Below are 5,544 nucleotides of genomic sequence, written 5' to 3'. Positions count from 1 at the left end.
GCTTCCGGTCCGTCACCACTCACCGTCCGGCCAGTTCCCGGGGCCCGCACTTTGGTTCCGCCGCAACCCCGTGCCCGGCCGCAGGGGGCGCTGCGGCTCAGGCCCCGCCCACCGATTCAATCAACACTTGATCAATTAATCCACTTGCTTTCTTTATTCATACGTTTAAAAATGACACTGATTTACAAATGTGTGACCCAATATACAAACCTTCTGATTACAAAACTTGGTTTATTTCAGATGTGTTTCCCTCCCTAAACCTCTCTTTAAGAAGCTCTTTAAAAGTTACCTCTGACCACCTTCTTAGGCAGTCCCCCGGAGTCGAAGATGTCTTGCTCCCACACGAATACGATTCTCAGTGCCGATCTACAGTCTCTGTCACAGGTGGGGCAGACCGTTGTAGAAACATAGAAACATAGAAAATAGGTGCAGGAGCAGGCCATTCGGCCCTTCGAGCCTGCACCGCCATTCAATGAGTTCATGGCTGAACATTCAACCTCAGTACCCCTTTCCTGCTTTCTCGCCATACCCCTTGATCCCCCGAGTAGTAAGGACTTCATCTAACTCCTTTTTGAATATATTTAGTGAATTGGCCTCAACAACTTTCTGTGGTAGAGAATTCCACAGGTTCACCACTCTCTGGGTGAAGAAGTTTCTCCGCATCTCGGTCCTAAATGGCTTACCCCTTATCCTTAGACTGTGTCCCCTGGTTCTGGATTTCCCCAACATTGGGAACAATCTTCCTGCATCTAACCTGTCTGTACCCGTCAGAATTTTAAACGTTTCTATGAGGTCCCCTCTCATTCTTCTGAACTCCAGTGAATACAAGCCCAGTTGATCCAGTCTTTCTTGATAGGTCAGTCCCACCATCCCGGGAATCAGTCTGGTGAACCTTCACTGCACTCCCTCAATAGCAAGAACGTCCTTCCTCAAGTTAGGAGACCAAAACTGTACACAATACTCCAGGTGTGGCCTCACCAAGGCCCTGTACACCTGTAGCAACACCTCCCTGCCCCTGTACTCAAATCCCCTCGCTATGAAGACCAATATGCCATTTGCTTTCTTAACCACCTGCTGTACCTGCATGTTGGAGGGACGGGTGGGTGGGGTGCTTGGATTGTCGTACGGTCCTTTCACTGTTTGCGCTTGGCTTCCGCGTGCTTCCAACGAAGAGACTAGAGGTGTTCCGCGCCTTCTTGGATACTTTGCCTCCACTTTGAGCAGTCTTGGGACCAGGATTCCCAAGAGTCAGTGGAGACGTTACATTTTTTCCAAGGAGGCTTTGAGGGTGTTCTTGAAGCGTTTTCTCTGCCCTCCTGGGACTCACTTGCCGTGACGGAGCTCGGAGTAGAGTGCTTGTTTCAGGAATCTAGTATCGGGCATGAGAACAATGTGGCCCGTCCATCGGAACTCATTGAGCATGGTCAATGCCTCGATGTTGGGGATGTTGGCCTGAGAGAGAAAGCTAACGTTAGGGCATTAATCCTGCCAATGGATTTGCAGAATTTTGTGGAGGCAGAGTTGGTGGTACTTCTCCAGTGTTTTGAGGTGCCTGCTGTACATAATCCAAGTCTCTGTAGTATACAGGAAGGCGGGTATCACTACTGCCCTGTAGACCATGAGCTTGGTGTCGGGTTTGAGATCCTGGTCTTCGAACACACTTTTCCTCAGGCGACTGAAGGCGTTGTTGGACTTTGTTGTCGATGTCCGTCTTTGCTGACAGGAGGCTCCCAAGGTAAGGGAAGTGGTCCACATTGTTCAAGGTCTCATCATGGATCTTGATAATCGGGGGGCAGTGCAGTATGGCGGGGGCAGGTTGGTAGAGAACTTTTGTCTTAATGATGTGTAATGTAAGGCTCAGACTCTCGTACGCTTTGGTGAATGTGTCAACAATGGTTTAGAGTTCGGCCTCCAAATGTGCTCAAATGCAAGTGTCATCTGCATACTGTAGTTTAAAGACAGAGGTTAGATCAATCTTGGATCTGGACTGGAGGCGACGGAGGTTGAACAGTTTCCTGTTTGTCGTGTAGATTCGGTCCACTCCAGTGGGGAGCTTGTTAAAGGTGAGATGGAGCATTGCAGCGAAGAAAATTGAGAAGAGCATTGGTGCAATGACACAGCCTTGCTTGACCCCAGTCTGCACTTGTATTGGGTCTGTGGTGGATCCGTTGGTCAGGATCACGGCTTGCATGTCATCGTGAAGCAGGCAGAGGATGGTGACAAACTTTTGAGGTCAGTCAAATTTGAGAAGGACACTCCATAATCCCTCATGGTTGACAGGGTCGAAGGCCTTTGTGAGGTCAAAGAAGGTCATGTACAGATGTTGATGTGGCTCCCTACATTTTTCTTGGATATGTTGCGCGGTGAAGATCATGTCCGTTGTGCCCCTTAGTGGGCGGAATCGGCATTGCGACTCTGGGAGGAGCTCTTCAGCCACTGGGAGACAGCGATTGAGGAGGATTCTTGCGATGATTTTCCAAAGCACACATGATTTTCCATGGCTCCGTAATTACCGCAATCGGACGTGTCACCTTTCTTGAAGATGGTCATGATTACAGCATCTCTGAAATCCCCTGGCATGCTCTCCTCCATCCAGATAAGAGAGTTTTTGGTCACCTGCCTTCATTTCTCCTTGTGTGGCTCAGTGTCCATTTATTTTATCTTATAATACTCCTGTGAAGCGGCTTGGGATGTTTTACTACTATAAATACAAACAGAAAATGCTGGAAATCTCAGCAGGCCAGGCAACATCTGTGGAGAGAAACAGAGTTAATGTTTCAGATCTGTGACTCTTCTTCAAAACCTGAATCCGATCACGGACCTGAAACGTTAACTGTTTCTCTCTCCACACCTGCTGAGATTTCCAGCATTTTTATTTCAGATTCCAGCATCCGCAGTATTTTGCTTTTGTGTTATATAAATACAAGTAGTTGTTGTTATTTACCCTCTATTCACCTTATTTTCCTGAACCCCTGTTACTACCCTATATTCCTTAGAATACACCTGTAAAAGGTGGAGACAGTTAGTTCAGGCCTCCCTTTCTTGCATCCAATCACAATTGGGGAAAGCCTGATATCCTCTTCTATCCCATCAGCTAAATGGTGAGAAGGTACAGAAGACAAACACTTTTTTGCTGGAAATATATATATTTTTTTCTACTTGTCCCCATCTTAAAATCTTCTTCAGTCAACATATTAAACCATATCTGCTCAGTGACCCTTAGAACAGACTATCACTCTGGTTTTAAAGTGGGGACAATGTTGATGGCTATCACCCATAAAATATCAGTTGCAACAACTTATATCGATCATAAATGCCACTCCTGACATTTCTGTAATGTTGGCAATGCTGATCATCTGAACTTCATAATTTATAGGAAAGATTACAGCACAAAATGAGGCCATTTAGCCCACCATGCTGTGCCAACTCTTTAAAAGTGCTACCCACTTAGTCCCATTGCCCAGCCCTTTTCATTTTTTCAAATATTAACCCACTTCCCTTTTAAAAGCGAGAATGGATTTGCTTCCACCACTGTTTCTGGTAGAGCATTGCATGTCTTATCAACCTTCTGAGTAAAAGGAATCTAAAAACCTCTCCCTTCGCTCTATTGATTATAAATTTATGTCCTCCAATACGTCTCCAATATAAAAACCCACATTTAAAGAAGAAATAAAAACAGAAAATGCTGGAAATCTCAGCGGGTCAGGCATCATCTGTGGAGAGAAACGGTGTTAACGTTTCAGGTCCCTTCATCAGAACTGGATCTTATAAAGAAGAATATTCACCACAACTTTTGAGAAATCAAGGTGAAGATCCAAGGGTCAGACGTCAGGATCCACCAAGGTTGAAAAGAGAAAATGGTAAGGCCAAGGAAACACTGGGATGTCAGCAGTTTTGAGATCAAGAAAATTATGAACCAAGAGTAGGAAACTGCAAAGTCTTGATTTCAAAACAGCAAAAATGTAAGGAGAACCAGCTAAGAGGATGGACCACTGGAAGAAACATAGTGGTTATGTTACTGGACCAGTAATCCCGAGGCCCAGACTAATGATCCAGAGACGCAAATTCAAATCCCACCACAGCAACTGGGGAATTTAAATTCAATTAATTAAATAAATCTGGAATAGAAAGCTAGTATCAGTAATGCTGACAATGAAACTACCGGATTGTCTTAAAAATCCATCTGGTTCACTAATGTCCTTTTAGGGAAGGAAACCTGCCGTCCTTACCTGGTCTGGCCTATATGTGACTCCAGACCCACCGCAATATGGTTGACTCTTAACTGCCCTCTGAAATGGCCCAGCGAGCCACTCAGTTGTACCAAAACTATAATCCACATGGACTGCAGATCACATGGCTCCGGTTGGGGTGGAATGTAGAATGTTTCAGTATAAGGGGTGTCACAGTTGTGTGAGGCGGACTGGTTGGGCTGGGTGCTCTTTACCTTTCCATCGTTGTTCATAGGTTTATATGTAACCTTTGGGGCTACTGACTAAGGGCCGTGTGACTCTTTGTTGGCCGGCGTGTACACGATGGGCCGAAATAGCCTCCTTCTGCGCTGTAAATTTCTATGTTTCTAAGAAGGCAGCTTACTACCGCCTTCTCAAGGGCAACTAGGGATGGGCAATAGTGATGCCCACATCCCATGAATGAAAAAAGAGTAAAGTTTAAAGGAGCACATAGTGTTAATAAAATAGGAAGTGGTCATAACAATTGTGACAGAGAGTTCATCTTTCCAAAAAACGTTGTTATATCCTGCCTCGGATTGTGAGGGAAGAGTTAGAACAGTCTCTGTGGTTCCAAGTCTTAGGCACACAGGCTTTAGAGAATGAAAGTATTAAGAAGCCCAGCAAGGTGAGATCAGAGGAGATAGGCCAAAAATATCAAATAGATGATTGAGTGGAATAATAGTTAAGCTTGCAAAAGATACAAAAGAACTACTAACTAAATACCATTGTCCTTTGTAGTGTTGAGATGGTGTGGATTGGGGAAAAGGAGGGAAGGAGTGAAGAAAGATGAGAATTATGAAGCAGTGAAGGGATGGGCAACAGAATGGATGAAAAAAAAATGAAAAACTGAAATAGTAAATCAAGAAGTTGTCCAGACATTTTCTTTATTTAACATTTCAATATTTTATTACTAAAAAGAGCAGCTGGTCCAGATCTGCTTCATTTCAGCTCCCACAGCACACTATACAAAACCTGATCAGTAAAAAAAGGATTTCACTTTCAGATATTGGAATCAGAATGCTTAAAAAAAGCAGACACACATTGGTAACTAGTGAACGCATCCAATCTTGTAAACTTGAACGGGCAACTTTATTACAAGCTCTATTTGTTACAGAAATTAACTTCCAATGCTCATGTAATGATTTTGCGAGTATATGGAGGGAGGCTGCACTGAAGCAGGTGTAAGTACATTCCACTGGTCAAAGATTCAAGTTCTGGGATCATCAAACAGCACTAGCTGTTGGGCCTCAAATTCTGAACTATATTGGCTTGGCTCAGTAGTCAAGAGTCTCTTAGCAAATCGCACCTTTCGACC

This window comes from Pristiophorus japonicus, chromosome 8, assembly GCF_044704955.1.
Source record: "Pristiophorus japonicus isolate sPriJap1 chromosome 8, sPriJap1.hap1, whole genome shotgun sequence".
Taxonomy (NCBI): Eukaryota; Metazoa; Chordata; class Chondrichthyes; family Pristiophoridae; genus Pristiophorus; species Pristiophorus japonicus.
Note: the sequence above shows the minus strand (reverse complement) of the source record.